Below are 18,308 nucleotides of genomic sequence, written 5' to 3' on the forward strand. Positions count from 1 at the left end.
GCTGTCGTGGCATTCAGAGAAGCTGCATTCCTCTGTAGCTGAGTACCGAAGTTGAATAGCTAGGGAAGCAGCGATCAGTTCTTCCACAGGGAAGATGGGAGGTTGATGACGACTAGAGATGCCGGGCAGAAGCAGGGGTGCCGGGGAGTCCCTGTGCCAGATGCTGCTGAGAAAAGTCTGAGCTCCTACGGATTCCTACTACATCTAGTGAGTCACCTCCGCATGATTTTAAGGAATCCTTGATGCCATAGTCACATTTGCCACTGTTATATATCAAAACGAAATTCTAACCAAGCCAACGTTATGGGGCCCATTTGGCTTGCCCGTCTCCACACCTGAGACAGGCCCAAGGAAATACAAAACTAAGTATCACAGACTCCTGGTTACAAATGGGGGGTGCTGCCTCCACATAAGCCACCCAGATATGCACTTCCTTCTCCCCTCCTCCTCTCACTAAGAAAACAAAGCATTTCTAGTTGGCCCCTTATGCTGGGAGAGAGAGAGATGTCATTTGCAATTACCATCCTGTGAAATATTTTCTCCAAAATCCATTGGATGACCAAATGTATCTTTTAAGAGGTTTTTATAAACAATTTAAAAGATGCTGGGCAGTAGGAATCATACGCAGGAGTTATCTTTCCACATGCTTATAAAAGTACATGGAGGGGCACCTGGGTGGCTCAGTCAGTTGAGCGTTCAACTCCTGGTTTCAGCTCAGGTCATGATCCATGGGTCGTGAGATCAAGTCCCATGTCAGTCCACACAGGCCATGGAGACTGTTTGGGATTCGCTCTCTCCCTCTGCCCCTCCTCCCACTCATGTGTGTGTGTGTGTGGGGGTGCATGCACATGTGTGCACTCTCTCTCTCTCTCTCCAAAACAATAAAATAAAATAAAATAAAATACATAGGGGCGCCTGGGTGGCTCAGTTGGTTAAGCCTCTACCTTTGGCTCAGATCATGATCTAGAGTTGGGATCGGCTAGGATAGAGCCTCAGTTAGACTCCCTACTCAGCAGGGAGTTTGCTTCTCTTTCTCTCTTGCCCCCACCACTTGTGTGCGCTCTCTCTCTCTCTCTGCCAATAAGTCAATAAAATCTTAAAAATAAATTATAAATGTGAAACACAACCCACATGTCCTTAGATGGGGGAATAAGGAGCTAGTTAAATGATGGTATGTAGAGACACTGGGGGACCTGCTTAAAAGAATAGCCAGATGCATATATACTGCGGCAGAGTAACCTCCAAAACATAGGTAAGTAAAAAAGAACTAAACACCAAAGACACTGAACATTGGATGTCCATGTTGCTGCTTGTGTGAAAAAAGGAAGAAAGAAACAGAACAGAGAAAAAAATATACATTGTATATAAAAATGCATATAAATAGGATATATTTCTGAAGGGTGCAAAAATAGGGAATCGCTTAAGAGGAAGGAGTCAAGACAGACTGATTTGTCATTTCTTATCCTTTGTACTACCATAAAAAATGTCTTTTCTGCAGTATCCAAGATGCATAAAGAACTTATAAAACTCAACACCTAAAAAACAAATAATCCAATTTAAAAATGGGCAGAAGACATGAACAGACATTTCTCCAAAGAAGACATCCAAATGGCCAACAGACATGTGAAAGAGTGCTCAACATCACTTGGCATCAGGGAAATGCAAATCAAAGCCACAGTGATATACCACCTCACACCAGTCAGAATGGCTAAAATTAACCAGTCAGGAAAGGACAGGTGTTGGCGAGGATGCAGAGAAAGGGAAACCCTCCTACACTGTTGGTGGGAATGCAAGCTGGTGCAACCACTCTGGAAAACAGTATGGAGGTTCCTCAAAAAGTTGAAAATAGAGCTATCCTTGGATCCGCAATTGTGCTACTGGGTATTTACACACAGGATAAAAAAATACTAATTTGGGATATGTGCACCCCTATGTTCATTGGAACGTTATTTATAATAGCCAAGATATGGAAGCAACCTAAGTGCCCATCAGTTGATGAATGGATAAAGAAAATGTGGTATATACACACAATGGAATATTACTCAGCCATAAAAAGAATGGGATCTAGGGGCACCTGGGTGGCTCAGATGGTTAAGCAACTGACTTTAATTGCAGGTCATGATCTCGGGGTCCTGGGATCCCATGTCAGGTTCCCCACTGAGCAGAGAGTCTCCTTCTCCTCTCCCTCTGCCCTAACCCTAACTCATGCGTGCTTGTTCTCTCAAATAAATAAATAAAATATTTTTTGAAAAGAATGAAATCTTGTCATTTACAACAATACGGATAAAGCTAGAAAGCATTATGCTAAGTGAAATAGTTCAGAGAAAGACAAATACCGTATGATTTCACTCATATCCGGAATTTAAGAAACAAAATAAGCAAGCAAGTGAAAAGACAAGAGAGAGAGAGAAACACAATCAAGAAACAGACTCTGAACTCTAGAGAACAAACCAGTGGTCACCAGAGGGGAGGCTGGGGGGAGGGATGGGTGACACAGGCGATGGGGTTGAAGGAGGGCACTTGTCACGATGAGGGTGTCGTATGGAAGTGTTCAATCACTATACTGTATGCCTAAAACTAACATGGCGCTGTATGTTATCTACACTGGCATTAAAATAAAAACTTAAAAAAATGGTTTTTCCATGCCTTTTGCACAGGCTTTCAATACATGGAAGCGACATAAAAAGGAAAATGCTACCCTGTTTTTCCACTGAATTGTTTAGAACGTAACTGTGTTTGGGAGTGGGAGGGTCCTAAGGAGCAAATACAGAAACCTCCCCCCGGCCTCTCGAGGCTGCATCTGCCGTACGAACAACATCACAAAGGGAAACCAAGTCAGGAACCTTAATACTTAATTACACAGACATTTTGACTGGATAAAAATACCCATTTATGAACAGGCTGTGAGCCCCAAAGACTGAGGGGGCAGAAATCATCATGGGACCAAATGTTCCTCTAAAATGTCACTGTCCATATCGGGGAACAGACTCCCAGAAACGTTTTAGATCAGTGAAGACCAACGCCAGCCTCGTGCCCAAGCGGAGTCTCGGGCAACACAAGTCTATGTAAGGAACAGCCATAACTATGATGCCCCAGTCTAGTACTTTCGGTGATGACAGACACCCCAGGGACCACTCCCAGACTGCCTGACACCATCTCCACGCATCGGGTACCCAAGTCAGGAGGAGCAAGCTCATGTGCTTTCGACTTCTCTCTCTACTGGCTTTGTCTTTCTTAACACAGCCCTGGTCACCACCCTCAATTTCGTAAAATCATCATGGCTCATCCCTGCCTAGAAAACAAATTTCAGACCTAGGTGGCTTGAAGGCACAACCAGTTTGATGCCCTGTTCCGTTCTTCATCATCTGATCTCCTTCTGTCTTACCAGACTGAACTCCGGTCTTCAGCTTCCTCCCCTTGCCTCCTCCCAAGCCTACACTTTCCAGGCATAACAGATCACTCAGCATGTCCCAAACACACTGAGCTCTCAGGCCTCCAAGGCCCCCGCCTGCATTTCTGTGCTACCTACTTCTGCCCTAGAGCAGACTTCCAAGCTCAACATAAATATCAGCGCCTCACTTGCTCCCCCTGAGCCACCCTGAGTGCTCTCAAGGGCCCCCTTGCACACCCCCCGTGCCATAGCATGAACCCTGCATCTTGGTAACATATGAGGCAAGGGCCCTGGCTCCCTCCTGGGTCTTCTGGTTCTCCAGGGTGAGGCTTACCCGTTGCTTACCCTGTGTGCATTCTCCCCGAGACCAGCAGCGGCTCTGCCCCCAGACACTCCGAGAATGTTTGCTGAGATAACACATGCGAGAGACCACAGCTTTATTGCTCACCATTCTAAACAGTGCGCCAGTAAGGCCTACCTTTCTGGGTCAATTAGTGTAGATGAAAAGGCTCTGAGTTCCAGGAAACAAGAAAGCAAGGCCCTACACATCTGGTGGGAAGCAAAGGGAGCAGGTGAAATTGAAAGTCAGGTAACACTGGCCACCATGGAGAAGGGCCCAAGAGCCTGGATGCCAAGGAAGGGAGGAAGAACGCAAGGGAGCAGCAGCTGGACGGGAGAAGTGTGTGTTCACCAAGAGGCCATGTGATCCAAGGCAAGTTGGACCCAAAGGAGTCAGCAGCCGAAAACTGGAAAGAGAGTCCCAGGGTCCTGAAACTCACCCCGTTCCGTTATGAACAACACAACCTGCCAAAGGGAGCACGCGCGAAGTTCAAAGAGGCTTCGAGCAAGTAGGTTTAGGTTGAGCTCATAGGTCTTCTCAGAAGTTCAGAAGACTGCAGCTCCTGCCAGAGCTGATCTGGGCCAAAAATTATCTGGTGTCTACAGAAGGTAAGAGGCAAAACTCTGACCACTTCAGGAAATAAAAATTAAGATGATGAAAACAAAAGGCTTCCTGGCGGGCTACTGTGCGGCACATGCTGCCACAGACATCGGCCAGCTCAACCAGGTCTGCCGCTGGGCCTCAGAAAGTACTTAGGACCTGCACCGAAAGACCAGCGTGAGAGTCAGCGGACAGGTTTGCCCTGAGCCTTCAGGAAAGAAAGATCTGGAAGGCTTCTAAATGGGGGAGGGAAGAAGAGGGAGATGGGACAAAGGGGTAAGTGATGAATTCGTGCTAACGAGAGAAAGAAAGGAAAGAAGTCTTTTCACAAAGGGATTTGAGAACACTACCAGGTGCCAAGAAGCTAGCAAGCTAGCAAAGGAAGCAGAAGGCTGGTTGTAGAGGTGCTCTGAGTTTGAAAGTCTCTTTTTGTACCAGGAAGCCAAGCTTCAAGAGACCCTATCCCTGGTGAGCCACCCACTGGCCTCCCAGGAGGTGAGATCCATGGGACAGCCGACCCTACACATACCCCTAAAAATAAAACAGAGGAGAAGTCTTCAGAACAGACCCAGCCCTTCAGAGCAATCCTGGCAGAGGACTTAGATTCTGATTTCAGATATTATCACCAGGCTGCTTCTTTTTCTTTAGAGTGTTTGAAAAATCAGCCGAGTGTGCCTAAGAATGAGCCGTCATTGGGCTCACTCGTGCCCCTACACATCTGAGTGATCCTGGCTTCGCAGGACCCATCCTGAGGTGCTTTTATTCGGCGAGGGCTCAGAGCGGGCAGAATAAAGACAACTGAGTGGGTGTTCCGGCAAGCTAATTTCAGACCAGCAGAAAGCAATGGTGTCCAGCGGCTAGAGGGACAGTACTTCTAGTTGAGAAGGTTATGCCCTGCACAAGGACCTCTGGGGGGTTGAAATCCAATGTGCCTCCCCAGTGGAGAGAAGAATCTGGCTAGAGGAAGGGGAATCTTTTTGGATTCATGTAAAAGCAAGAAATGAACTAGTGGTGGTCCAACAGACAGCATTTCCAGCTGAGGCTTAGTTCACACTAGAGAATTCAGAACCGAGACGGCAGCCTCACCCTGCTGGGCTGGGCACTGAAAAGCAAGGCAGGTAAGAGATCAGCTGGGACAAAGGCCCAGGTAGGTAGTCCACAAAACAAGCCAGAGCAGCCACTAATCACCTGTGTGATCCTGGGTACGTCACTCCACAGCACATCCCACCATTAAGATGGGCTCAGAGCACCCACGTCACGTGGCTGGAACGCAGAGTCAGTGAAATAATGAAGGTAAGTGTCTCTCAGTGGCCCTCCCTAAACGGTGGTTACCATGGTGGCTGCACTTCCTCGAAGGTGAGAGACAAAGAGCCTCCAACCTTGACACGTGAGGGTCACTGCAGAGGCAGAGAGCCAAATGCGGGCTGAGTGGTATGGAGCTGATTTTGCACAAGAGAACAGTAAATGCATTCATTTCTCCAGCGTAACTGAGAGAAGTCCTCTTGGGAGTCAAACCCATGGCTGGTGTGGGACGTAATCCGAACCTGAGCTGCCCTCCAGGACTACAGGGGCTTAGGGGAAACCCAATGAGATTACCTGTGGGGCACAGTGCCTGGCCTGGGCAGGTGCTAAGCAAATGTGAGCTCCTAACCCCTCTCCCCTGGGGACCCTCAAACAGTGGCCCCCCGCCCCAGAGGCTGACCTCCAGCAGGTTGAAGCAGGACCCCCAAGTCCTGCTGAATTCATTAATACAACAGCATTCGTGATTATAATGCAACTAACATTTCTTGAACCTCTTTTATTCGAAAGTCCCAAGAAGGACGCAGTGCTATTTCTCTCATATTTTGGATGCCTCTCCTGCTCTGAATGTTTAAACCACGTTTTATGTATCCACACACCATACATCACTTCATTTTTTTCTTTATCATAAATAGGAACTATTCCCAGCATAATAACCTTGTGTGAAGAATGAGGCATGACTTTCTTCCTTGCATTAAAGGGAAGATATTTAGGTGGAAGTCTGTCACCCTCAGTTAACTGGAAGAAAGAGGGATTTGCTCTAGAGTTTTACTCCATCCCCCAAGATACCAGCATCGTGCACTTAAATATACATTCAGTATTTAGATAGCAGTGATGTAGGGAATGCCCGCCAAATGGCATATGCAGGTTACCCCACTCAACCACCACTGCAAATCGCAGAGTGGGTCATCACCCCTATTTTATACGCAAGGAAACTGAGTCCACAAGATGCTGAACAACATGTCTGAGCCTAAGTCTGCGTGAACGGATGTTATTGTAATATTAACCAATGGGACCGAATGAGTGCACGGTAAGCTCTTCAGGGGCTCAAACAGCTGTAAATACCGAGTGCCATCCACAGAGGATTATAGGGATGGGCTGTCTGGAATGAGAATTTATTGGAAAACACGGGGAAGATATTACCGCTTCCCTCCAAATCCAGAAAGAAAACATTTCCAGCACTAGCCCACAGTGACCTGTGTTCCAGTTGTGGAGGGAGAAGGAAATCTCGGCTCACAGCTCCTGGGTGCGCATGGCCCAAAGGGGACCACATGTTTCTGTGGGAAAGAGATCTGGGAGGGAACACAGACAACACTGTGTACCTGGAAGTCAAACCATAAGGAAGGAAAGGAAAGCTCTAGGAGCAAGTCCTCATTTTTTTTTTTTTTTAAGATTTTATTTATTTGAGAGAGAGAGCGCACAAGAAGAGTGAGGGTCAGAGGGAGAAGCGAAGTTCCCACCTAGCAGAGAGCCTAACAGGGGACTTGTACCTGGGACTCCGAGATCATGACCTGAGCCAAAAGCAGTCACTCAACCAACGGAGCCACCCAGCACCTGGGGCAAGTCCTAATTTTGGCCCAGGCCTGACCTAGGGGGCACTGGCGTGAGAAAAGAGTTGGGGCAGAAAGGGAGATAAACACGGTGGAGAGGAACAGGCTTGGAGGCAGGCTTTCCTTAGAACCCCTACTGTGTAGCCTACAAGCTCTGGGCCCCAAGGCTCGTCCTCTGACTCTCCAGGTACAGAGTTTAACCCATACAAACCAGGGACAACACGGAAGCTTTACTCACGAGGGCCCTTTGGGATTTAGCTTGGAGCCTTATACACCATGTGCTCGTTTCCCAGGACAGCCATAACAAACGACCACAGACTCATAGTTCTGGAGGCCAGAAGTTCAAAATTGGCATCAGTGGGAAGTCAGCAGGGCTGCGCTCCCTCAGGAGGTTCTAGTGGAGAGCCTGTTTCCTTGTCACTTCCGCCTTCTGTGGCCGCAGCACTCCTCAGCTAGTGGCCCCAACATGGTGACCTCGAAGGACAATACCCCGAGTCTGTCTTCACGGCACCGTCTCCTCGGTGTGCCTAGGCACCACATCTCCCTCTGCCCCTGTCCTATAAGGACACTCACGGTTGCACTTAGGACCCACCTGTATCAGCCAGCATGATCTCCCCATCTCCAGATCCTTACGGTAATTAAAACCGCAAAGACCCTTTTTCCAAACAAGCGGTCATTTGCAGGCTCCAGGAATGAGGACCTGGTACCTTTATTCAGCCTATGACAGACAGTCCTCCCTCAAGAAACATCAGGTGTGACTCTCCCTATAGCCAGAGCTATAGGTCCAGGAAAGGGCCAATGGATGGATAAGCAAGGGAAGCCTGCTCGAGAAGCCTGGAAGGAGCGGTCAGCCCTTTGCCACGAGGACCAGCAGAGAGGCCCTAGTACTTGTGCCCCAAACCCTCGCCCGCACAGCGAAAACACCTGGCGCCACTCCTGGACTCGGAGTAACACTGGGAAGACTGGGGACACGGGGGTCGGGCAATGCAGCCTTCAGATCCCGCTCTGGCCCTTACAGGAGTACAATGCCGGGAATGTTTCTACCTCAGCTTAGAGTCCTCAACTGTGAAATGGGGTTGGCTGAGGCTCCCAAAACGGGTGTAAATGGCGTGGCACACAGTAGGTGCCATAAAACAGTCATCGTCACAAAGGCCAAATCAGCGACGTGCAGCAACGATCTGGGAGGGAGACCACAGTAATGCAGGCATCCAGGATGTGGCCCCCAGCCCCGTCCTCACGCAAAGGCATCTCAGGCTGCCACCAGGCATGCATCCAAGGAGAAGCCTAGGGGTCCCAGATGCAAAGCTGAGATCCCCTTTCTGGGGCGTACATATTGTAGTCAGATTTTTTCCATAGCCCATCATATCCTTCTCCTGGAACCTGGAGTTATGAATGACTTGGAGGAAGTTCAACGCAGCATTCTTACGGCGAATGTGATCTTTGTTCTGATAACTAATGAAATACTTCTGACACTTAATGAAATGCCACAAGAAATGAACAAGGGCTCTTTGGAGCCTTGTCTGAGATCAGAGTAACTCAAGCTTAAAATCTGGCTCCAATCTTTCCTAACCTACAGGCAGAAACGTACATACCAGTGGGGCCCAGCTCTGCTACAAAGCTCTCTCACCGAAAAGGGCCAAGGTTTCTGATTTAGAAAACAAAGCGTATTAAAACACCGTTTATCTGGTTAGCATCAACGGGTAACCTCTTGTCAAACAATTCAGGGACTAAGTGGAAATCCTGCTTCGGAAGGTAAAGAAACAAAACTTTCCCTGCAGGAGGAAATAAAGAACACCAAAAACGCAGAGTGTGCATTTCAGACAGCTGTACCTGCCTGCTCTGCTCACTGCCCAGGATCACCACGGAGGTTTTCCAAGGAGAAATGCAGACAAGGCCAAAGATTTCCCTTCTCCTTGCCATGTGGTTTCTGCCCCTGCTGTATGTAACAAGACTCCCTAGGTAACAGCTGCAGGTCAGGAAGATGGCATGTGGTTTTATGAAGTTTAATCAACAGCCAGTTTTCCTATCCAGCATCATGAAGGGGTCCTCTTGGCTCCAGGGGCCCTCAGAACAGAAAGCACATATTTCTCCAGCATTATTAATGATGAAATGCAAATTGCCTCCAAGAAAGGAGGTGGGGAAAAGAGGAGTTAAAAAAAATAAATCATTCCTACCCACAGCCAGGGACAGTTCCCCAGGGAGAAGGGAAAGGGTAGGGAGAGCCTATGATCTAGGCCTGAACCTGTCTGTCCTATTTCCAAAAGAAACGGACCTTCCCCATAAGAACACACTCACGTGTGTGCACACACGCACACACATACACGCGAGGACAAACACACATGCAGGCATATGCACACGCATACAAGAAATTACAGAAGGAGACATGAGGCTCTGAAATTCAGACAATCGGGTCAGTGAGCATTAAATAATTTAAAACATGTCTTTTGTTTTTCAAAGTACTTGTACCCCTGTTACCTCATTTGACCCTCTCAACGGGCCCGTGCGGGAGACAGAGGACACATATTTATCCACATTTTATAGATTAGATGAAATGATTCTCGAAGATCATCCAGTTAGCAGATGATGGAGAGGAGAAAGGAAGTGGGATCTAATGACTCCCAGCCCAGAGCCTCCTCCCTCCGAGGTAAGAAATGTGAATGCTTTCAGTAGAAAAAGGCCGAGCCCCAGGGGGAGACCACCAAGAGAAGGTCGGACACGTGGATAGCACTCTAAAGAAAAAGTCATGTCAGGAGACAGAAGTCCCAGCAGAGGGATGTGAAGGGCAGTGGTCTTGATGCATCCAGAGAAAAGAAAACCATCACATTCCCGAGCGTGTCTGGAAACGCGGTTCAGAGCTGTGTCTTCCCGCTGTCTTCTTCTCTCTCCATTACTCTGCGTGGCAGCACGGTGGTGGGAACATATAAAACAGCAATTGGGCCTCAGGGACGTGCCAAGAGCGAGTGGGAGACCCTAACGGATGGGTCAGGACCCCTTCATTTCACAGACATGTGAAGTAAGGCCCAGGCAGGGGACCTGCCCTAAGATGAAAGCACTGGGGAGGATCGGGAACTGGACTTGGGGCTCTGGGTTTGGAAGACAGAGCCCTTTACTCCACACCAGCTGCCTCAGGCGTCTATTACCTTTCATTTTATTAACGTCACTGTCCAAAGGAGGACACTTAAGGGAGGGGTGGGGAAAGCATGGATTTTCTTCTTCTTTTTTTCTGGGAAAAAGTACTGCTAAGTTTCCCATGGAAATTATCACACGTGATAGAGGGCAGTGGCCAGGGGTCCTGCTAACACAGAAGCTATCCCAGGGCATATTAAGGGTATAATTAAGACCCCCCCCCTCCAAAGGCAAGTACTTTATGGTAGGTGGATCACGCTCCCACCACCCCCAGATGCCCACGTCTGAACCCCAGGAACCTGAGACTGTTATCTTAGTGGAAAACGGGCTTTGCCAATGTGATTAAGGATCACAGGATGAGGAGATAATCTGGATTAGCAGAGCCCCTGTGACGTAATCACAAGGGTCCTTGTAAGAAGGAGAGGCGGCTGACAGTTCCAGAAGTTGATGAGAGGCAGCGCGATGGGGGGAAAGGCTCATGAGCCCAGGAAGGCAGGCAGACTCTAGAAATGGGAAAGGGACGAAAACAAATCCTCCCCCGAAGCCCCCAGAAGAAACACGGTCCTGTCTACACCTTCGTTTTAGCCCTCTGGCTTCCAGACTGTACAAGGATAAAACTGAGTTCAAGTCTTAGCTCCCCGACCAGTAAACCCTGGCTTCTTGTGACGGATGAAGATGGGGTAGGTGGGTGGCATGGCCATTCTGCAAATTACAAGGGCATGAAGGAGAGATTTAGACTGACTGTACAATGGAGACATCAACAGGCTTTAAAATGGAAAAGAGTTGGTCCTCCGCATTAACAGGAACTATCCTCAAAGACATTCTAATGCAACCCCCTTAAGTCCTGCTGGATAGTCCCTTCCTGGAAAGGAACCTCTGGACTTCCCCAGTCTTGCTGGACATTCCCTCATGCACAGCCTGTGCTCCAGCCCCATCAGACTGTTTACGACTTCCAGAACGTGACAGGCTCACGCATGCCTTCAGGTCTCCACCCCCACAGTGTGCTTTTTGGGGGAACGCCCTCCTCACTCTCGGGCTCTGCTAAAATCCTTCTTCATAGCTCAGCTCAGTCATCACTTCCTCTCTGAAGCCTTCCCTGGCTCCCCAACCTCTCTTTCCATTTCCGTCCTAGCCTTGTAAATGTCTGTTTGCTTGACTTCTCCCTCCACCCCACTGGCCAAAGCAGACTTTCTCGTTCCCCTTATGTCACCAAACCACTGGCACACTTCATCTTTAAACTACTTCCCAGCTCCTTCCCACCTGGAAAACGCAAACCCATCCTTTAAGGAAATCACCCTTCGCCATGGAAATTACCTTGATTCCCTAAGAGTGAGCTGCACCTCTGTGACCCCACAGCCCTCTGCTTCCCCACAGGGGGTACATGCATCCTACCCCGCCACAGTGGTCATCCCTGGGGCACTTCCTCAGTAAACACGGAGGTCCTTGAAAACCACACCTCCTTTACCTGTCCATCCCTTCTGTGTTAGCACAATGTCTGGTTGACAGCAAGTGCACAAAGAATGCTGAACAAATTAAAACAAAAACAAAACACAAAAAGGTAATTGCTAGGGGTGCCTGGGGGCTCAGTTGGTTAAGCATCTGCCTTTGGCACAGGTCATGATCTCCGGGTCCTGGGACCGAGCCCCGCATCGGGCTCCCTGCTCAGTGGGGAGTGTGTTTCTGCCTTTCCCTCTGGCCCTCCCCTTGCTGGTGCTCTTTCTCTCTCTCTCTCTGTCTCTCAAATAAATAAATAAAATTTTCAAAAAGGAAAAAAAATGTAATTGCTATGTCAGCTCTACTAATGAAGCTCTGTGATCCACAGGCAGATTTTAAAAGCAAATACCTTTATAAAGTTAAGGTTTTGCTTGGCCAGCTGCTGACTATCCCTAGTTGGCGTTTCCCCTGGGCTTCCCGTGTAAAAGCCCATAAGCATACATGTGAGTGTATATACACACACACACACACACACACACACGCACATATATGTACTATACTCAAAATCTTAGAGCAAATATTGGAAAAGATCCCATTTTCCCTCATCTCAGAGAGGTATTGGTTTATAATACTTAACTTAATCAATGAGTGCTACCTTTAATTTTAAAAAAGCCTTTCTAGAAGTGCAAATCTGGGAGGAGCATTCCATAGCCCCGATGGGTTTAAACCCTGACTCTCTTGCTTTCCTTATGTGTAACTTCGGTCTAGACATTTTCTCCCCGACCCTGGAGTCTGTCATCCCTAACTGGGAACAATACCAGTGTGCCACCCACGACTGTGATGAGGACCTGACAGAATGCTGCATATAAAATGCCGGCCGATGTGCCCGGCAGGGGGAAGGGTTCTGCCACCTGTCCTGAGTGCTTATGAGGGGCCTAGCACTGTGTGTAAGCACTCTGCGAACTGCCCAATTCCCAGCAGCCCACCGAAGCAGGTGCGTGACTATCCCCCTGAGGGGCAAACGCAGCGATGTGGCAGGACACACATCTGGGCAGAGGCGGGGTTGGGCAGACAAACCAGGCCTGTCCACTCCAGAGCTGTCTTCACTGTCACACAGGCGTTTCCAGTTATGCGAGCTCCCGTTCCCACCTGTCACCTGAAGGTCTGGTTAAGAGCCTAAAAACATAGGTTTGTTGAGACTGAAGGACCAATATTTGAAACAGAACAAAAAGCAATAACTGACTACCGGCCACAAACTGCTCCTGAGATGTGGGTCTGTGCCTTCTGGGCGAGGGCAGCCCCCTCCAGCCAGACAACCTCCTGACAGGAAACTAGCTCCACCTCTCCAGAAAGTTCTGGGAAGCCTGCCCTCCACAACCTTTCTGACACCTGAAGGCTATGACATGCCAAGTGTCACACACTCAATGGCAACAGTGGCCGTGATTTTCGCGGTTGTGACTTCCATGGTCCCTGGCTCCTACAACTGTCTCCAGTGGATGAAAGTTCTCAACTTGACCATGACCACTGATGGAAGGGAGGAGTGTTTCCTATCTTAAAAAACCTCGGCATTAAAGCCATCAAGCATCCTCTTCCCAAATCCCAGCTAGTTCCCACGGGCAGTGGTGAGGAAAACTGACTAGTGTAGGCCAGCCTTAGGAAGCCCGTGGGGAAGGGACGCCTGGTAGCAGGCTCTCCAGCAACCAGAGCAGGGAGGGTTACCCGACGTCATCCTCAGACAGGAGTGAGGTCTAGTCTCATAACCTGTCTTCGTGGAAGCTGACTTAAACTGGCCAGTAGACGTTTACAGCAGGTTTCTGGTGGGTTGTATACTGGGACTCTAGGCAGCAGGATACTCTATGGATTTCCTCACCACCAGACATGTTGGGAATGAGAAGAAATTTGGTTTAAGTTCTATGAAAGGGAAAATCCTACAGTCGGAGGGGATCCTTCCAGCTCCCTCCAGTTGTGGGCACCCATTTCCAGAAACGGGGGGGGGAAAGGCTCCTCCTAAGGAGGGCCTTGAGCTGCACAGTGAGTGGCTGTCCTGGGGCCCTGACAGCAGAGCTCACCAAGTGCCCTCCTCTCTGCACCCCTCCCCCTTCAGCCTCTACCAGGACGTCGCCTTGGGCGTGGAGAGAGCGAGGATTTGGGGAGTACCATTACGAAATATGTTGGTCAAGACCTGCAGGCTGAACTCCCCCTGTCCAGGGCCCCCGCAGGTGTCAGTGCCCTGACTAAATCCCAGAGAGAGGCCACCCTTTGTGGCAGGCTTTTCTGAGCAGGTCACACCAAGAGAGGGCGCAGGGCAGGGTGCCCCGGCCCTGGGATCCTGGCTGGACCCAGGCTGTGTGGTCCTGAGTCCTGCCCTCCTGGACGAGACCTCAGTTCCTGTCTCCCGGTCTTCCTCTGTGGCCCCGGCTCTCCACCTGATCCTTCCTGAGGAACCAGAATTCTAACTGGAACTCTAACACATGAACACCCAGCCTTTAAAGCTCTAGAGGGAGGTTTAGCTACAACTTCCTGAGCACCTACTGCAGGACAGGAAGTAGGATCCCATCATTTCATTGACTCACTCAACAATCCCAGCTGCTGGGCATAGCGGTTTCTATCATTTGAAAGATAAAGGTCCTGAGGCTCAGAAAAATTAACCAGCTTTCCTAAGCTCAAATCCTTGGGGAACCTCTAATAAACACTGACATGATTTCTTTTTTTTTTTTTTTAATCTTTTTAAGATTTTATTTATTGGGGCACCTGGGTGGCTCAGGCGGTTAAGCGTCTGCCCTGGGCTCAGGTCATGATCCTGAGGTCCTGCCACTGAGACCCCCATCGGGCTACCCACTCACTGGGGAGTCTGCTTCTTCCTCGCCCTCTGCCTCTACCCACACTCCTGCCCTCTCTCTTTCTCACTCGTCAACTCTCTCAAATAAATAAATAAAATCTTCTTTAAATTTGTGTTTGCTTGAGAGAGAGAACATGAGCACGGGGAAGAGCAGAGGGGGAGAGAGAAGGAGGGGGAAAGAATCTCAAGCAAACGATCTCATGACCCTGAGATCACCACCTGAGCGGAAACCAAGAATCAGGCACTTAACTGACCCAGCCCCTGACGCGCCCCCATACTGACCTGATTTCTAAGGCTTTTAGAGTGTGATTTGCATTGTGTATGTATATGTTTTAATGAGACAAAGTCTGATATGGAAGTGGACTCAAGACATTCCTAAATATATTCCAGCTAAGCACATTTTACTTATTTGTCAAGGTTGGGTTCAAATCCTACCTTCTCTGTGTGGCCTGCCTTGACTACTCGATCCCTCAAGGATTTCCCACGTTCCGCATTTTGTGGGTTTGCCACTCACCCACCATTACATGTCAGGCCCCCAAGGACGAGGGCTGCGGTTGCCCATTTTTGAACCCTCTGCTGCAAAGACTTCCCTGGCTACAAGAGCTGAGCCCTGCAAGGAAGAGTTGCAGTTCATTTTAAGCCTTGACTCCCAAATCGCATCCACTTTTCAAGACGTGGCTCGAACCGTCTCACCTGCCAGCAGCTTCTCTGACCACACCGGCTGAAAGCGAGCAGCTTCACTTTCAAAATCGCCTTTTGGGTGAAAAGGATTTGAGTGCTAGACTCCAACAGATCTACTTAGAATTCTGGTTCTGTCTCTCCTGAAGCAGGGCATTCTGAGCAAGTCGCTCCAGTCCTCCCAGCCTCAGTTTCCTCATCTGTAAAATGTGAATATGGGCACCTGCCTCACCAGGTTGTATGAACTATAAATGTGACAGTGCATCTGATGCATTGTCTGCCCATAGGCCGTGATCCAAAATGGCAACCAGCATCATTACTATTCATCACGCTGTCTTGTAGGGAAGGCATTTACACACATGTCTTTTCTAACCTTCTAGATCAGTGGTTCTCCAACTCTGGAGTAGGTCCGAATCGCCTAATACGGAGCTACCTAGGGCACACCCCAAGCCTACAAAACAGAACCCCCATTAGGCAGGGGAGATGCTGGGGCCTGGGCAGCTCCACTTTGAACAAGCCTTCCTGGCCCACTGCAAATGATTCTGACATGTGCTCCCTGAGCCTGGAAAATTCGGCTACAGAATATTCAATTTCCAAAATTTTCCCCCATAGAACCTTAAGAGATACTTCCAAACACCTTGTTTCCAACCTCGGCGACAACCCCTAAAGATTCAGGACTGCAACCCCCAGAAATCCAGATGTTGTTTGGGGATGTGACTGGGGTATTGAGATTTTTCAAAGGTGGACAGAAGATTCTAAGGGTCGGTCGGTCAAGGCTGAAAATCACTAGTCCATTTACATGTCCTCTGTGACAAACCGAGTCCCAATCTGATGCTGATATAACAGAAAGGACTCTTATACTAAAAGAATTTTTTTTAAAAAGTGAGTTTGCAAACAGTTGGTCTAGCCTGTCAGTAAGAGCTTTCAGCCCCCGACCTGGCTTTTATTCACCTTTGTGTCTGTCCCAGAACCTTACAACATAGTAAATTCTTAATAAATATTTGTTGGAAGGTTGGACAGTTCTGTTTTATTTGTTATCTGGCTCCAATTAAGTTTTCGGTTGCCTAGCATAACAACCTAACGGTTTTCTTAAACATCTAAGCCTTAACAGCCTTTGCCTCAAACCTCAAACCTGAAACAGAAACTGGGGCAGACAGCCATCCAGCGAACACACTGACATTTCTTCTGGGGTCACATATACTATGCAAGCTCCTAATGACTGATAAATATAAGCAAATGTGATCTTCGTCAGCCGGGAAGAGTATGACAGTTGTCAGTAGGACGGGTCTCCCGGCCTCATGTTTGGACTGCTCCATCTGAAGCTGTCAAATTACGAGAGTATGATAAAAACTTGTAGGAACTTCATAGTAAACAGTAACTGGCCCCCTGTCAATATGTTAGGAGAAAAAAATTTCCCGCTGCCAAAACAGATGGGCCAGAATGCCTGCAGTACAGGCCTGCGGCCAGCGAGAGCCGGTTCCCTGGGCAGCTCTTCTAGGTTCTCAACCACAGCGGCTCTAAGAGAAGGCCGTGAGCACTCCAGGGATACGGGAGCCAGAGCACCTTCAACTCTTAGCTTTTCCAGGGCTCTAGGGCTCTGGGATCCCTTTCATCTCATAGGCCCTTGGATTCCTTGTGTGTAACAGCTACCTAATAGGGTCCTTAGTGCCGCGACTGCCTGGGTTTGAATCCCAGCTCTTTACACACTGGCTGGGTTGCTTTTGGCACGTTTCTTCTCTTCCCTGGGCCTCCTTTCCTGCACCTCTAAACTGAGGATGATACTAGCATTATTTCAAAGGGTCGTCAGTGTCGAGGGACAAGAACAGTGCCTGGTATAGAACAGGCATTCGATAAACTTTAGTTATTATAAACCTCCAATTCTCAAACCGAGAATTTTGAAAACCAAGGCTTTTTCTTTTCTTTTCTCCTTATGTTCCTGTTGGTTTGGTGTCAAAATTCATAGGGCTGCACACCTGGCCTAAAGGGACACAAGACTATTAGGATCTTCTTTTATCCTACTTAATATGAACTTTCAAATGTTTCACGGCAGAAGTAATAATACAACCGATTATGGGACTCTGCCCCATACCACAGAATAGAAGCCATTAACATGTGAAATAAGCGCTGAATTATCTTTAGAGAATCTGAGAAGTTCTGGATTCTAAAATGTATTGGCCATAAGGACCTAAGGTAAAGGAATGGGGAGCTGTCCTCTTGTGGGTTGTGCTCAGATAAAAGGAAGGAGGCATCCTCCCAGTGGATTTCTCTTCCCCTCCCCCTGCCAGGCCCTGCCAGGACTCGGAACTCACAGCTCTTCCCCTCTTCTATCCATCCAACTTCGGTTTATCCTTCAGAATTCGGCTGAAGGACCTTCCCTGTGAAATGGTCCTCTCTAAACTCCTACTGAGCATATCAAGGGACCAGGGAGGGTGATTGGGTTGTAACTTCCCTACACCTCTGGGTGGATGCACTGACGGCCTACAGCACTGGGCTGAGACAGACCTTCCAGAAGCATCTAGCCACAGCGGGAAAGAGTGGTCACCGCAGATACCCCGTTCTCCCCGTAAATGTTCGTTTGTTGTTGTTACTGTTTTTGTATTAATAAGATCTCAGAATCTATCGGGACCTAGGAGCATTCAACAAATACTTTTGAATGAATGCTGACTCATCTGTATAGATGCGTTGACTGATTCATTGACACAGCTACCTTTCCCATGGACACAGCCTCCTTGGTAGTATTCATGCAGGCCTAGCCATGGGAGGCGTTTTACAGCAGTACAACTGTTTGAACGCTGCTATGTAACACACCCTATGCAGTCTCTACAAAAGTGTTAGGTCCTTAATGGGACATATCCTCAAAGCAGAGTGTTCACTCAAAATTCTCCAGGAAAACTTTCTAGAAAATGCATAGACTTCTGAAACCAACGGTCTGGGAGCACGTGTGACTCCACAGACGTTCAGTTTGCGGAAAGATTGGAAACTCGCATCAGCCCTCGCAAGGAAAGGCCCATCGTCCTGCATCCGACCTCCCTTCCCTGGGCACCCAGGGCG

The 18,308-nt window shown here is 48.6% G+C and overlaps 1 protein-coding gene across 1 annotated transcript in view; it reads right to left on the bottom strand.

The window, feature by feature from the left end:
- The window catches only part of THSD4 (thrombospondin type 1 domain containing 4), a 568,734-nt gene that overhangs the window by 470,608 nt on the left and 79,818 nt on the right, over positions 1 to 18,308 (bottom strand). The window lies entirely within an intron of this gene.

This window comes from Neovison vison, chromosome 13 (assembly GCF_020171115.1).
Source record: "Neovison vison isolate M4711 chromosome 13, ASM_NN_V1, whole genome shotgun sequence".
In the NCBI taxonomy this organism is placed as follows: Eukaryota; Metazoa; Chordata; class Mammalia; order Carnivora; family Mustelidae; genus Neogale; species Neogale vison.